We start from the raw sequence: 17,190 nt of genomic DNA on the forward strand, positions 1-17,190 counted from the left end.
GATTTCTTTAAAGATCTCTTCTAATCCAAACAACCTTGGGTTTCTATGATCTCCTTGGGAAGGGACTCACATATCCTTTGGGGGGGTCCCAACAGCCTTGTGTAGGGGACCCCCCACACCCATCCCAGTATCCCCAGCCCTAGGAGATCATAGAATCCCAGCTTTTAGGATTCAGGTTGAGGCAGGAGCAGAATTAAACCCCATTCCCATCAAATCCCCCCCTAGCAGCTGGATGAAGGTGAGTGGGGCTCCCTCATGTGAGGCCTGGCCACCCTTAGGAGCTGATGCACACACAGATCCCTTTCCATAGGTGACCCAGGCCCGGAATAGCAACAGCAGCAGCACCATAAATTAGCAGCAAAGCATCTCCGAGCCGCTCCTCCTTCAGAAGTGCCATCTGGCGAGATTGTTTTTGGAGGAGTTATTTATTCCTCACTTTTAACTGTCTAAAGGCGTTCCTCGGGCTGACCTGTGAGGCCGCCTCGGCCCCCGCAGTCTCTCCGAGGCTCTGGGAGAGAGGAGCCGCTTGTTCCCAGCCCTAAATAAAGAGCAGCTCTGCTGTGAGCACCCTGACACTCCTTGCTGAAATCTGTTTGCAGCTCAACAGCTCGTGCTGGGTAATTCCATTATGGGAGTGCACGGTGCCGGCGCTGGGAATCCAACGCGCTGCTCTCCTCGCGGAGAAAAACAACCTGGCTTTCTGCAGGGCTGGGGCTGGATATCCCTTGGGTTTGGGATCACTCTCAAACTCCTGTCCATGCCAGCTGGAATTGGGAGAGGGCTTCTACCCCACACCTCCTGCTCGAGTCCTTACAAAGCCACTGGTGCCACTGCCAAGGCCATGGAGAGCATCCTGTCCAAGCAGGGCCTGTCATTCCAAGCAGGGCCTGTCTTTCCAGCCAGAAATGTCTTTTCCCCCAAAAAAATCCCACTGGAAATACCCCTCCTGCTGTTGACACAAGCAAAGCCTCCCTTTGGCTCATTTCTCTGAACCCACAGATCATTTTAGGGCTGTGGGGTGGCACAAGCAGGACACGGCCCCGTTGCTGCGGTGCTGAGGGGGACGAGTGGGTCCTGCTAAGCACATCCCAGCCCCATCCCAGGCCCTGTGGAACACAGGGATACAGGAACCCAGCTCCTGCCTTGCTGCAGAGGCTAAATAAAGCAGCAGGAAGAGCTCTGGGATGCCAGCGAGGCGATGTATAAACACCGACGTGGATGGCGCGGCTGCTCCAGAGCCAGGGGGAAAATCTCGGCTCATTCCAAAGGGAGATGCTCCCAGGGCTGGAGGAGACACTCCAGGAAAAGCCATCCCAGGCTGCAACGTGGGGAGAGCTTGGAAAGATGGACCTCAGCCAGGGTCTGCTCTGCCTCTGCTCTCTGTGAGAGGAAAAGCCCAAAGACTCCGGTGACATTTCCCTCACAGTTCTGGAATTAATCTCCCTCAAAGTCCCAAGGAGCAGAAATGCAGATGGAAAATGGAAAAAAAAATTAATTCTTTTGGGGTCGGTTTGGGTTTTTTTTTTTGCATTGCTAAGCCTATCTCAAAATAATAATAATTAAAAAAAAAAAAAGGTGCTGTGGTTATGACTGAAAATACCATTCCCATAAAATACACAGATTTTTCTTGCACTAGATGTATTTATATGGAAAGGACAGGAAATAGCAGCAGCTCACTGTGATCCTGCATTATCACCAGGCGAGTGTCTCCCATCCCAGAATTTCAATGCTGGCATTGTCACTGGCAGGAAGGGACACAGAGACGTGGGAGCTCTCTTATCTCATACTGTCCCTCGGATTTTGTTAATGGCATAAAAATTATTATTCAAAAAGCAACAAAATAACAACTAAACACATCCCTCTCTGCATCCCATCCCCTTCCCAAAGGCTGCTGGATTAGGCTTGCTGCTGTCAGTGCCCAGCATCCATTTCTAGGATTTTTGGGATGTCCTGCTAGGAAAATTGACCCTGGAGCAGCAGCACAAGGACCTCAGTGCTGACCACAAGCCTTGTGGGGTGCATCTGGGGACAGGGGTGTCACCTCTGCTCGATGACACCTGGCACAGCATCAGACTCCACGATCCTGATGGGCCCCTTCCAGCTCAGCATATTCCAGGGCTCCAGCTCTGGCTGCAGCTGGGATTTAGAAATTCCTCCCTGGACAAGAGAGGAAAACAAATCCCAGCTACTGTGAGAGGGCTGTGCTGGGGCTGGGAAGGTTTCTCAGCCCATAAGGGGAAGAAATTAAATAAAGAATCCCTGGTGTGGAGCCACAACAGCCGGAGCGTTGCTATAAACTGCGGAGAGGAGCTGGAGCTCGCTCCCATTCCTGCATTTCACGGGGATTTCCAAGGAAGCTCTGCCTCCTTCCCTGGCCAGGCTGGGGTGGCTGAGTCCCTGTCCCCCCAGCACAGAAGCAACCAGGCTGGAGGGACCCTCTCCAGCTTTTCCTGGGCTGTTTAGGGGAATTCAATCTGATTTTTGGCCATAAATACCCAATTCCTGGAGATCTCTGCTTCAATTTGGTTTGAATGTAATATCATTAATAAGCCTGAGCTTATTAATTAATAATAAAATAAATAAATAATAATAATAAATAATTAAAAGCCTGAGCACCCATTAGGACCCCTCCTCAGGGATTTTCCCCCAGTGCTGCCCCTGGGGGTACCCACCTGGGGAACAGCTCCAACTCCCTCCATCCCAGCTGAATTTTGGGAAAACTAATCCCTGGATGGTGCTGGGAAACGGGGAACATCCCTGGCAGAGGCCTGGGGACACCCCAGCTTAGGAGTCAGGTGGAGAGTGGGATGGCTCCTTAATTCTGGAATTTTGACAATGCCAAACCACTCCTGGCTCCCCAGGAATTCAGGGGATGCTCCCAGAGGGGCTCTTCCCACCTGATTTTAGCTGAGGGAGGATTACCACATTTAACTAGCCCCCAAAAATCCCCCACTGTATTTACCATGCCCAGCCTTTGCTGGGAAGTCAGCAAGGACGAAAAAAAAAAGGAGCTGCATGAGATTTAAACGCAACGAGGCTGGAAAATGAGAAAATCCAGCCTGAATCCCCGAGTGTTGGAACCATCAGGAAAATCCAAGCGTGCGCCCGGCAGGGGAGCATCCTCCAGCCCCGCATCCTCCTCCTCCTCCTCAGCAGCAGGGATTCCATTGGAGCCCGGGACATTCCTCGGGATGGCCGGAGGGAAAGGCGGGATCGCCCCCAAACCCAAACCCCCGCTCCTCACCCAACCCGGCCCACCAAGGTGGGGTTTATCAGCAAATTATTGATAAATTCAGGGATTTTTGGGCAGGGATTTTCTATGGAGTAAGCCTGCTTTTCCCACGGCCCCTTCCCAAATCCACTCTCATTTCCCTCTTTAAAAACCCCATTTTCTCCCCCTCCTATCCTTTCTGGTTTGGGGGGGCCCAAAAAGGGCTTTTTCATGGCCTGGAGGTTATTCCTAGAGTTTGCTCCCAGGCTGGCAGAGCTGCTGCAATCCCATGGAATTGTGGTGTAAAGCAGGAAAGGGCGGTGGGGAGGGGCAGGCAGGGAGGAAAGATCACAGGAGTGAGCAGGGGAATATTTTTAGCCCGTCTGTTCACCAGCACTCCATGATTCCAATCCCATCTGACAGAGGGGCAGACGCCTCAGGGCTGCTGAAACAGGAGAGAAACCCCAGCAAGGGCCCCCTCAGGGGGGTCACCAACAGCCCTGACCTACAAAACATCAGAGAATGCCCCCCTCAGTGGGATGGGGTGGGAGAAAAACTGGGAATTTCTCTGTTGGAAAAAAAAAAATTTAAAAAGTGGAGTTTGGGTGGTGAAAGACTTCAAAGAGCCAGGGCATCCATCAGTGCTCCAAAGGAGGAGGTGTGTGGGGTACATTTTCCCCTGGCACCCCGGTGATCCAGCTCCTTGCTCCATGCTCACCTGTGCCCATGGATTTTCCATGGCAGCAGGGCTGGGTTACAAGTTTGCAGGAGCCACGGTGAAATTTGGGAATGAGGTCATGAAGCCAAAGGTTTTGCTCCAAACCTGATCCAGGGTTTTCTCTGTGCAAAGTGCAGCAGCATCAGGAATGGATTGGGCACGAGGGGTCATGGACCAGCACCACATTCCCACTGGGAGAACTGGAGATCCTCCAATGCACTTCCTGAAGGGAACCTAGCAGAACCCTCACAGCCTAAGCCAGTTAAATTGTCACCCTGATTTTTTTAAGATTTTCTAAGCCTTCTGATGTTTACACTCTTGTAACAAACTTTCTTACACGCTTTCTGTAAATAACTTCTTGTTTTGCATTCTTTTACAGAGGAGGAGAAATTTGATGGACTGTTGGTTTGTCCAGTGTCATTGGAGAGGTGGCACTTTCGCCCTCCAATCCACTGTCACTTTTAAAAATATATAAATGTTAGAGTCAGAAAATAAACTTCCTTTTTCCACCTTGAGAACAGCAGTGTGTGTGCATCGTGTTATTTCATGTCCTATAGTGACAGTTAAATTAGGATTTCCCCATGATTTAATAATTTAATTAATTAAAATAATTTTTTAAACTAATTAATTAAATACGTTTAGTATTTCCCCATAATTTAATTTAAACCCCAGCTCCATCACAGAAGGACACAAAGGCTCCCATCCCACCCTGTTCCCTTCACCCACACCGCCGTGCCCTGGGGTGGCACTGCCCTGCTGGGATGTGCTTTCCTTGGCAAGGTTTGTAACAACCCTGGTGCTAGCACAACTTTCTGGGGGCCTTCCTGAATAACCCTAATCCTAACCCTAACAGCTCTGCTGGTCCTGTTTCCATCCCCAGGGAAAGCAGGCAGGCACCTTTTGCCTGTGGAAACAGGACACCAGCCTGGTGCTGTGTAAACAGGACATTGCAGCAGGGAAAAGCCAGCCCAGTCCCCCCCTCCATGCCCAGGGAGCCCAGGGAGCTTGGCCATGGCCCCATGTGTCCATCAGGCACCCATCAATGATTTACTGCTGCTCTGAAGAGCTGTTTGTGCTCCCGGCCTCGCCGCCGGGCCCGGCCAAGGTCAGCGCTCCATTTGGCAGGGAAGGGATGGATGCCAAAGGGGAGAGGGGATGGGAGGCCAGGGCAGGGAGAGGCAGAGCCCCCTTGGACCCCAGCAGCAGCCCCAGGGGCTCATCCTGAGCATCCCTGCTCCCACCAGAGGAGCCTGGAGCAGCTGAGGACAAATGATTCCACATTTCTACGATTTGGGTTGGATCTTAACGCCCATCTCATTCCATTCACCACTTCCACACACACCTCACCCCCCTGTGGCACCCCAGGGATGCCAGGGCTGGTCCCAACAGCCCCTGCCTGGGGTTTGAGTCACAGCAGGGCTGAAAATCCCCTTTGGAGACAGCGGGAATCACTTCCCACCGGGAGCACCAACATGGCCTAAAACCAGTCCTGGGAGCAACAATATGGCTTAAAACCACTCCTGGAAGCACCAACATGGCCTAAAACCACTCCTGGGAGCACCAACATGGCCTAAAACCACTCCTGGGAGCACCAACATGGCCTAGAACCACTCCTGGGAGCACCAACATGGCCTAAAATCACTCCTGGGAGCACCAACATTGGCCTAAAACCAGTCCTGGAAGCACCAACATGGCCTGAAACCAGTCCTGGGTGCACCAACATGGCCTGAAACCAGTCCTGGGAGCACCAGCACCAGGATGCTGGGCTTGGATCAAACCAGGCACCTCACACAAAGGGTTCCAAAGGTGCCAGGGCTGCCAGGCAGGATTTGTGCAATTCCTCTGCTTTTTGAAGCCGCCGCCGTGCCCTCCCCCCACGCCTGGCCAAAAGAGAATTGATTTTCATGAAATGGACTGAGGCAGCCTCCAGGAGGATCCATAGCTGGGCTAATATTTGCCTAATGGGCTCCCACAAATAGCTCGTTAATCCCTTTGTGTTTATTAATGGCACACAGGAGCCAGACAGCTGCAGCCAAGCTCCCTGTGCCCCTGTGCTCCCACAGATCCCACATTTTGGGGTCTCCAAGCTCCCTGTGTCCCTGAGCTCCCAGGGAGCCCAAATTTTGGGGTCTCCAAGCCCCCAGGGACCCCAGATTTGGGGTCTCCAAGCTCCCTGTGTCCCTGAGCTCCCAAGGACCCCAGATTTTGGGGTCTTCAAGCTCCCCAGGTCCCTGAGTTCCCAAGGACCCCAGATTTCGTGTTTCCAAGCTCCCCAGGTCCCTGAGCTCCAAGGGACCCAGATTTTGGGGTCTCCAAACTCCCTGCATCCCTGAGCTCCCAAGGAACCCAGATTTTGGTGCCTCCAAGCTCCCCAGGTCCCTGAGATCCCAGGGACCCCAGATTTCAGGGTTTCCAAGCTCCCTGTGTCTCTGAGCTCCCAAGGACCCCAGATTTTGGGGTCTCCAAGCTCCCCAGGTCCCTGAGCTCCTTGGATCCCTGAGCTCCAAGGGCTTCCAAACTCCCTGTGTCCCTGAGCTCCAAGAGACCTCAGATTTTGGTGTCTCCAAGCTCCCAAGGACCCCAGATTTTGGGGTCTCCAAGCTCCCTGGGTCCCTGAGCTCTCTGGATCCCTGAGCTCCCAGGTTTTCCAAGCTCCCTGGTCACGTTGCTGTGGTCCCATATCCCTGTGTCCCTTCACTTTGGTCACCTCCTTTTTTCTCCCTGAGCTTCTCCTTCTCTCTCCCTCCCAAAAATGGGCTAAAACCCCCATTTTTGGGGCTGTACAGGGAACCAGCACTGGACACCAGCTCTGAAACCACCACAGGCTTTGGCTGGGCTTTATCCCAGTCTGGTTCCCTGGGGAATGTCACGGGACAAGTGTCACTGAGTGCTCTGGCACCCATGGGACAGCCTGCAGCTGGCAAAATGTCCCAAAAAGCCTTGACACCGCCCAGCTTTAGTCATGGGTTGGGAATATCTCCCTGCAAACAGTTCATTTATGTGTTTATTTGCTTATTTAGCTGTAAATTATTATCAGAGCTCAGGAACATCCTTGTAAACCTGTAAGTGAGCAAATGCATTTGAGGGCTTGAAAAATCATGGTGTATTATTGCAGTGTATTTTTCTAGATGGGATTTTGGGGTGCTCCTTAGGCAGGGAAAGTCTGGGGATATATATACATATATATATATGTATATAGTTATGTATATATATATATAAATTTTAAAAATATATAAAATAGGTTTTACATAATATTTTAATATAGAGATATAATATATATGATATCTATAATATTTATCATATATAATATATAAATATATATCTATATATATTAAAATATATAAAATATATGTATTTATATATTATATATAAATATAAAGAAAAAATATATTTCTATATATTCTATATAAATATATATATATATATATATATATATATATATATATATAAATATTTATAATTATCTATATTATATAGATTATTTTTATATATCATTTGGTCATTTAGATATAAAACCTGAGCAACCTGGGCTGGTGGAAAGTTTCCCTGCCCATGGCAGGGGTTAGGAATGAGATGGTCTTTAATGTCCCTTCCAATCCAAACTATTCTGGAATTCCATGAGTCCTGCTGCCTCTCCTCCCTCCTCTGCAGCAGGAAAAGGCATAATTTTCATTTGGTTTGGTTTGAAGGGCAGCTTTCAGTGGAACCTTTCCCAGACACCATTTCCCTGGGAAGCAGCAGCTGTGCATCTCTGGGGGTTCCCCCTGCCAGCCCCACACGCTGCTCCCAGGAAAAGGGGGTGTCTGAATGGTGACAATGCCATCCCCAGCTCTCACCCAGCAAGGTTATCCTGCTCCAGAAGTATTTATCCCTCAGGAAGTCAGCAAAGCCCTTCCTGGAAGAACATTGTCCCCCAGATTATCACCAAATCGAATTTCTGGAAAATGTGGCCTTGAAATGACATCATTCCCTGGGAATGATGACACCTGAAGGGGCTGAGGGGACACCAAGGGCAGGTGAGGCTCAGGGATGTGCCCCAGCCCAGGTGATTTCCATCCCAAAGGACAGGAGCTCCTGGGGTGAACACAGTGCCCAAGCCACCTCCCCCATGGGTGGTGTGGCACCCTGACCTGGGGTTCTGCACTTCCAGGAGGGAATTTGCTCCATGTTTAGAGCCCTCCCTGCCTTCCCAGGCTCTGGGATTGTCCCAGGAGCCCAGGTTTCATTAGAGCAGACTGGGAGGGGAAGAGCTGGCTCACCCTTCCCCAGGGCTGTGTCTGGGAGCTGGGGCAAGGCAGGAGGGAGGAATCACAGCTTTGGGGACAGATCTGGGCCACCTTAAAATGTCCCTTGCTGCCCTGGAAGCTCCCAAACCTCTGCCCCATCCCTGGAAGTGTCCAAGCCCAGGTTGGATGGGGCTTGGAGCAACCTGGGATGGTGGAATGAGTGGAATGAGTCCCTGCTTCTGTGAGGGGGGTTGGAATTTGATGGTCTTGAAGGTCCCTTCCAACCCAAATAATTCTGGGATTTTAGGATTCTAGCCCATTTTGGGGTCCCATCCCAGCAATGGGTACATTGGGTTTATTGGACCTGTTAATTTTTTTAACAAAAAATTGAACTCCCCTCCATGGCAGGACCTGTGTCTGGGATTATCAGGGCAAGTCCCATCGCCAAAACCTCAATCCATTCTCCCACGAGCTCACATTTTCATGGCACCCTCAAAATCCCTGGATTCCTACCCCAAACATCCCAGAGCAGCTGGACCTGGCCCTCTCCCCTTCCCAACCAAGCTGTTTATGAGCTCTGTGAGCACAATAAGCCCAAAGCAGCTGTGGCTACAACCTCCTTTTATGTGATTCCTTTTTTTTCCTTCCTCTGAATTCTTATGTTCCAGATATAAAGCCCTGGGAAAGAGAGGTTGAAAGGAGAACCCTGACACCCATTACTGCAGGGGCATGAAATGCAAAGCTCTGACTCTCATCCATCCCAGATTATTTCAATCCAATCCAAAATGATTTCAATGATCCAAATGATTTCAATCCAAATCCAATGGGGTTTTGTTTGTTTGTTTGTTTTTAAAGAAAATACTAAAAATAAAGCTCCTGGAAGCCAGTGATGGGCAGTGAGGGAGAAATCCCAGGTGTTCCTTGTTCAGCCTTGCCCACCTCATGTTTGTACAATTTTGCCCTGTGCCAACATTTCTTTGTCCAAGGCCTTTCCTGAAGGAAGGAAAGGGGTGAAGGATGCTGTGGGCATCCCAGGAAAAGTGGGAAATTGTCACCCCTCTGCCACCCTGCTTGTGGCACCACTCCCAGCTGCTCCAGCGGCCCTTGCTGTATTTAAAATTAATGCATTTTTTGCAGAAGAATCGGGGTCCTGCTGTGTTATCCCATCCAAAAAACCCAATAAATCCTGGCTCAGCCCAGATCCCATCCTGCTCCAAGGCCCAGGGACAGATGCCTCCATCTCCAGCCATGATTTTCTGCAGTGTAGGGCTCCCCCTTTGCACCTTTCCTGGTGCAAACTCAGCCTTTGCAGCCCTTGTTCTCAAGGGATTCCTTAATTTTGGTGCTTTGCAGAGGGGAGTCCCCAAACTCAGCCATCCCAGCTAATCAAGCTCCCCCCAGCCAGCTCTCCTGATTGATGGAATCCCAGAATGGTTTGGGTTGGAAGGGACCTCAAAACTCATCCAGTGCCACCCCTGCCATGGGCTGGGACACCTTCCACTGTCCCAGGTTGCTTCAAACCCCAATGCCCAGCCTGGTCTTGGGCAGTTCCAGGGATCCAGGGGCAGCCACAGCTTCTCTGGGCACCCTGGGCCAGGGCCTGCCCACCCTCAGAGCCAGGAATTCCTTCCCAATCTCCCATCTAACCTTGGCCTCTGGCAGTTTGAATCCATTTACACCCCAAAATCCTCCCATTTACACCCCAAAATCCTCCCATTGGATGTGGCAGCACATCCCACAGCCCAGATTTCCACAGACCCTCAGCACACACTTGGAGCAGGTTGTTTTATGGCACCAGTGATGAGGAAGATGCTGCCTTGAAGAAAAGAAGGGTTTGGGGTGTCAGAGCAGGAATTCAGGGCTCTCCAGAGCCTGGAGCTCCCCAGGCCTTACCCCAACACCAACTGCTTGGCTCATCACCCCCAAACCAAAAATCCCCCCCAAATAAAACTGAAAAAAATCCCAAAGTCTCCAATGTTGTGCTCTGTATGTGAGGAGAGAGCTGCAGCATCCCTCCCTGGAGCCGCCAGGACTCCTGTGCTCTGCCAGGGCAGCTGCCCCTGCTGAAGGCTGCTGCCACCTCCTCACCCTCCTCACCCTCCTCACCCACAGTGGGGATTTTCCCCTCTTCCCAGCAATATTCCCAGTGCCTGAGGCTTTCCCAGTTTCTCAGGAACAGGCAATGCTGCTGCACACGTGGATCTGCCCAGACAGTGCTCCTAGGAAGTGATCAGCTGAACAAAGTAGAGAAATAACCCTCCCAGTTTCTTTTTCCAAGTATAAATCCCTGTTTTTAGGTATAATCAGGGCAGGTTCCAAGGCACAAAAAGCCTTTTTTCCATTCCTCCCTCTCCAAGCTCAGCAAACAGCCCTACCTGCAGAGCCAGCTTGGATTTATCACATTCCCATGGCTGTGTTCATGACAGGGCTGGATCTCAAGCTGTTACATGAAGAACACCAGGCCTGCCCTCCCTTGAGCTAGGCTTCACACCCAGCCTAAACCTAAACCTAAACCTAATCCACATCTCATCCCTCAGACACCCCAATTACCCCGTGCAGGGATTGCTCCTACCAGCTCCTGGAATTGTGCTGCTCCTTCCACACTCCATGGAGAGATCCCTTACCTCCCCAGCTGTTTCAGGAAAGGACAACACATCTGTGGGAGCAGCAGAATCCCATCCTGGAGCTGCCCTATCCCAGCACTGCCCTATCCCAGCACTGCCCCATCCCAGCACTGCCCCATCCCAGCAGCGTGGGAAGCTCCCCACACAAGTGCCCAGGCCAGCCAGATGGGGTGAGCCTGGAGAAGACATTTAATTACACAGGGCTGGGTGTTTTTCCAGTTGCAGAAGCCCAGCTGATTATCCCCTCCCTGTGCCAGGTGCTATTAGTGCTGTTTGACTACTAATTGGCAATTAATAATATCGTTGCATGATGCAAATGGGTTCTAAACACCTGCAGATCGATTATTTTGATCCCTTCAGGTTTGCAAAATGCAGGGTGTTTGGGGGGGGTTGGATGATGGGGTTTTTTTTTTGCTGTGAGCTGGGAAAGTGGGTGTTTAGGGGTGCAAAAACACAGCACCTGTGGATTCTTTGCTTCTTTTTTGCCAGGGTTGGGATTAAATGGTGACATGGAATTTCTTGTTGGGACTCAGATGTTTATTAGTTCTTATCTTTATTACAGTCTCACAAACCCTGAGTTCTGCAGCACTCCACTCTAACAAACTAAAAATGGAGCCTCATCTCTCTCTCTACAAGGCCTTTTAAGGATAAACTGTCCAATTAAGAAATGACACCTCAATTATTTTCACTTTTAACCCAATAACCAACCACCCATGGCCGCAATGGGGACTTTTTTACCCAATTACACAAAACCACCCAAACCCATGGAGAAGAAGGTGGAGAAGAAGGAGCAGCCTCCACCCTGAAACCTCCATCTTGTTTTGTATATCTATTACTATATTCTAAAACCTTGAACTCTAAGTTTCCCACCCTGTGACATCACACACTTCTATCCAAACCCCACATCCACAATCCCAGTTCTGTCATTCCATTTTGGAAGCTTCTCCAGGGCCTCAGGTCAGTGCAGTGTTCTCTTGGGGGTCAGAGCCTGGCAGCACAGAAAGTCTGAAATTCTCAGCAATTCCCAGGGTTCCAAGAAGCCCCCAGCAGGAATGGGCAGCCCAGGGAATGCCTGGCTGGGGAATTTCCCTGGCTGACCCACGGGATGGGTGCGAGGGCTGCGGGGCAGGGCTGGGGCTGCTGCTGCCCAGCTGATGAAAGGCCACTGGGATGTGTCTGTCTGCCCGTGGACAGGACATGCCAGGCTGGTCCTGCTCCAGGTGCCACGAGGGAGGAGGGAATGACATTAAAAACAGCCTCAAATCCCAACAGGAGTGGGATGGAAGGCAGCATCTCACGGAGGCAGCTTTGCTTATGCTAATGGGGGAGAAGAGTCTGCAAACAGCTCCAGGTGAGAAGATTGGGCTGGGATTTTCCATGGGCAGGCAGCCAGCCCCAATCCCTTTTATCTGCTCTCGGGAATGTCTGATTCCTGGGGGGATGGCTGCCCCTAACCCCGAGGCTCTCCAGCATCCTTGAGTTGCAGCATCCATGGGCCCCATTCCCAAGGTCGGGGTTTTTGGGGGAATTTGGCTGCCCCTGAGCACCTCATTCCTGCAAACATCTGCAGGAGACTGGGGAGAAGCTGGATAAGCAGCACAGGCTCCACCCACGGTGTTCCAGAGGATTTGGGGTTATTTTTGGGAAGGGCAAGGAACACAGGATCATTTTGTTTTCTATTTCCAGGGGCTTTCATGGGGAGGGGGAATTGTGCAGAGAGGTCCTTTCCCCTCCACAGCCCCATTCCAGCAGGATCAGCTCCCTTAGGATTGTAAATAAAAGCTATGGTGGTGGCAACCCCTCCTGAGTCATTTACCTGCTTTAAATCCATCAGGATACAAAGCTGAGGTGATTTTTTTCATAGCACAAGCTACTTACACTCTGAGCTGTGTTCCCACACTGTCATTCCCTTTAATTTTGGGGGATCAGATAGTTCCTGTCAGCCCTGCTAACTCTGCTGGCTGCCCAGCAAGTCTTGCTCTGGGCTTACAGAGGCATCTCTAGGAAAGATAAGCAAGATAAGGGAATTACACACCCCAAAAGAAAAGAAGAGGCTCCCCAAGAGCAGTGGGAACACCTGCCTGGAATTCTGTCTCCCTGACTTCAGGACTGGTTTTGCAATCAGATCTCCCAGAGAATTAACTCACACAAAGAACATGGAAAACCAGCAAAGGCCCCATTTTTCCCTCATCTGGGCAATTCCCAGAGATGGGTTTGCAGACCTGGAGAGCAGGAAAATATAAGTCACTTGTGCAATGGGCTGTGTGATGCTGTCAAGTGCTCAGGGAGACCTTTCAGGGAAGGGAAAGTGAGTTGGGAACAGAGCAAAAGTAATTTTTTCCCTGTTTCTGCCCAAAAGCTTTTCCTGACACTGAGCAGACCCTGCTCAGAGAACACCTCAATAAAGACTTTCCTTCCCAGGCTGCACATGAACTTCTCACAAAAAAATAATCTGTGTTCCTTTGATGAATCATTTGCATTCAAGTTAATTAAACTTTAATCAGCAAAGCCAAAGAAAATGAGAGGTTTTTTTCTCTCCAGCAGAGATGAGATAGAGCTGGACCTGATTCCTATCAAACCCAACACTGCCCAGCTCCTCCAGGTCTCCCCATCTCTTGTGGGAAACAGGGTGAGGAAGAACAAAGGGTGCAAGGAAACAGCAGCATAATCCATGGGTTTTCCAAGTGAAATGGCAGCACTGAGTTCATGGGGATAAAAAAATTCCCTGCTCCTCCCTGTCTGCTTTCTGGTGCCTTGCTTGCAAACCCTCAGTGCTGGAAAAACCCTCCCCACCCAGGCAGGGCAGCCAAGGGCAGGGGAGCTGCTCATTACCTGGGCTGGCTGAGCTGCTGGGAATGAGGCTGCTGCCTTTCCCTTTCTGTCCCCTCCCTCTCTCCATCCCCATCCTTGTCCCCATTCCCATCAGATTCCCATTCCTACGCTTGTTCCTGTCCCCATTCCTGTTCCCATCCCTATATTTATTCTTGTTCCCATCCTTATCCTTATTTCCATCGTTATCCTTGTTCCCATCTCCATTCCTGTCAACGTTCCCATCCCTTCTCCATGTTCATCCCCATCCTTATGTTTGTCTCTGTCCCTATTCCCGTCCTATTCTTATTCCCATTCCCATAGTCCTTTTCCCATCTCTATCCCAATTCCTACAACTGTTCCTATGCTTCTTCCTGGCCCCAATCCCATCCCCATCCTTATCCTTGTTCCCATCCCCATTCCTGTCACCATTTTCATCTCCATTCCTGTCACCATTCCCATCCCTTCTCCATGCTCATACCCATCCTTATGTTTGTCTCTGCCCCTGTTCCCATCCCTATTCTTATTCCCATTTCCATCCCTATTTGTTTTCCCATCTCTATCCCAATCCCTACACCTGTTCCTCTGCTTGTTCCTGTCCCCATTCCTATCCCCATCCTTATCCTTGTTCCCATCCCCATTTCTGTCACCATTCCCATTCCCTTCTCCATCCTCATCCTTATGTTTGTCTCTGTCCCTATTCCCATCCCTATCCTCACTCCAATTTCCATCCCTATTCCTTTTCCCATCTCCATTTCCACCTTCATTCCTGTCTCCATTCCCATCCCTTTCCCAGTTGAGGGACAGACCCTCTCCCTCAGCAGCTGGAGTGGTTGTAGGTTTTTTAGCCAGCCCTGGTTTTTATCAGGATTTCAGTTAAATCCCAGGTTTCCAGCTAAATTCCAGCTTTTCTTGCTGAGGATAAAGCTGTGTAGGGCTCAGCCAGGCTGTGGGACCCAGCTCAGGCACTTCCCTGAGGGATAAAACTCTGGGAAGCAGAGATGGATGACCCTGATCTGGTGGGTGACATCCCTGCCCATGGGATCCCTTCCCACCCAGACCACCCTGGGATTCCATGGCTCTGTGAAGAGCATGGATATGGAGCAAAATCAGCCCTGGGGACAGTTTGCAAACCAGCAAGAATTCCTCCTGTTCCCTGCAATCCTCAGCACACTTCCCCCTCTGCTAATAACTCATTGGGATGTCACAATAACAGCCTGCACCCTTCCTGTGGGTGCAGCTCCTCTGCCAGTGACAATGGCTGGAAAAATAACTTCAATCCTTACATTTTAGGGCTAAAATTGGGCCTTAGTAGGGAAAAGGCTGGGATGGACTCTGGATCTTCTGCTGGGAGCAGCATGGGTCCCCCCTGCCACCCACTGCATAGACAGGGGACTGTGGGAAATAAGCTGATAGGCCAAGAAATGCTTATAATGCATTGTAATTAAGAAATAGTTGGCTTCTGATTGTAATAGCATGAATTATAACCTCTGTATTGTCTCACCCTTCACATGAAACTAAAAAAATAAAATAAAAGTTTTTAAAACACCTCTCAGTTGCCCCATCTCTGGGTCAGAAAAGAGCTTAATCCAACAGGGCACCAGGAGCTGGGCCTCTCTGCAGGAAGACTGATGTTTTTGGAGGTGGGTGATTGGGATATTTATGGGATGGAGGTCCCCTAAGTTTGCTTTGCAGGAAAGATGGGGGAGAGGGCTTGCTGTGAAGGGAAGGGAAGAGAGGAGGAGGAAATGCAAACTAATTAACTAATAAATATGCTGGGTTGGCTCGGGGCAGCAGGAGAGCAATCCAGAGGGCTGACTCACTCTGACTCAGGCAGAGGAGTGGGATGGAATCTGGCTCAGGAGCATCTCCTGCCTCAGCCACGCTGCCAGGACTCAGGGGCTGATCCCAAACCTGACAGGGCCAAGCATCCTGTGGGGACCTTCTTCATGTGGGCTTTGCTTTCTTTGGAGAAATCACTCTCTAGAGGGAAACAAAGCTAAATTCACCAGCTGGAGCAAGCAGCTGAAATGGAGTCAGGCTTTAGGATGCAATTCCCTGTCTCTCCATTTCTACCTTAAAATCAGGACAAGTGGGAAACCTCCCTTGATACAGCCAAAGCAACTGTGGCTGTGGGAGGAGGTGATGGTGTCACCAGAGTTGGGATCCCAAACATGAATCCCAAAGCCATCAAAAATGTCCAGAGCCAGCAGGATGACCAAAGGGATGATGGAGTCATAGAATCCTGGAATGGTTTGGGTTGGAAGGGACCTTAAAGATCATCTCATTTCACCCCCTGCCATTGGCAGGGACACCTTCCACTGTCCCAGGTTGCTCCAAGCCCTGTCCAGCCTGGCCTTGGACACTTCCAGGGATCCAGGGGCAGCCACAGCTGCTCTGTGCCAGGGCTTCCCCACCATCACGGGGAAGAATTCTTTTCCAATATCCCATCTAACCCTGATCTGAGTGAAGTAAATCCCCCTTGTCCTGTCCCTCCATCCCTTCTCCCCAGTCCCTCTCCAGCTCTCCTGGAGCCCCTTTAGGCTCTGGAAGGGGCTCTGAGCTCTCCCTGGAGCCTTCTCCTGTCCAGGTGAGCACCCCCAGCTCTCCCAGCCTGGCTCCAGAGCAGAGGGGCTCCAACCCTTGGAACAACCCCATGACTTTCCCCGGGCTTGTTCCAGCAATTCCAATCTTTCTGATGCTGGAGAGGCCAGAGCAGCTCTGCAAGTGGGGTCTCACCTCACCTGCGTGGATCAGAGGAGGAGAATCCCCCCTTTCCCTGCTGCCGCTGCTGTGGGCTCAGCCCAACACCCAGCTGCATTTTGGGGCTCCCAACCCACATGGGCGCCTCACACTGAACTCCTCACCCAGCAGCACCCCCAAATCCTTCTCCTCAGCGTTCCCCTCCCTCCATTCTCTGCCCAGCCCGTGCAGGGACGGCTCTGAAGGGATGGAAGGAGCCGGGCCCCGCGGGGAGGCCGTGCGGGCCCGGCATGTCGGAGCAGGCCGCCGGGGAGGTGCTGCCTTCCCCCGGCTCCTGCTCGCCCTGGCTTCGCCCCGTTCCTGCCCGATGACTGCCTGGGATTGCTTCACCCCACACGCTCCAGCCCTGCGGCAAAAGCTCCCCTTGGCACCCACTCCCTGCTCCCCGTGGTGCCGCCCCGGGGACGGGCACGGCCGCGGATCCATCGAGGCGTGGGGGATGTGGGTGCGTGGCCCGAGATGTGGGCAAGGGCATCACATCTCTGCACCCCCACTTCCAAGAGGCTGTGCCAAAATGTTTGGAGGAGATGAAGCTTCTCCATCAGAGCCCTGATATTCCCCCTCCACCCCACAGAAGTGACAGCATGCTCTTGGAGAGATGAGTTCAGTGAGACAATCCTGCCCTCAGCACAGGCATGAAGGAAAACAGAGAGAAAAAAATTCTGCAGTCAGTTTAGGTTTTTTCCCGCCCCCAGAGGCTTTTGCATAGACTGACTTTCTTTTTTTTTTTTTTCTTTTTTTTGTTTTATTTGTTCTCACTCTCTTTTTTCTTTTTCAAAATATTTTCAACCGACGCATTACTGAAGTCGTTTGCCTCCTGACAAAACCCGGGCTGCCTGC

This window comes from Molothrus aeneus, chromosome 6, assembly GCF_037042795.1.
Source record: "Molothrus aeneus isolate 106 chromosome 6, BPBGC_Maene_1.0, whole genome shotgun sequence".
NCBI lineage: Eukaryota > Metazoa > Chordata > Aves > Passeriformes > Icteridae > Molothrus > Molothrus aeneus.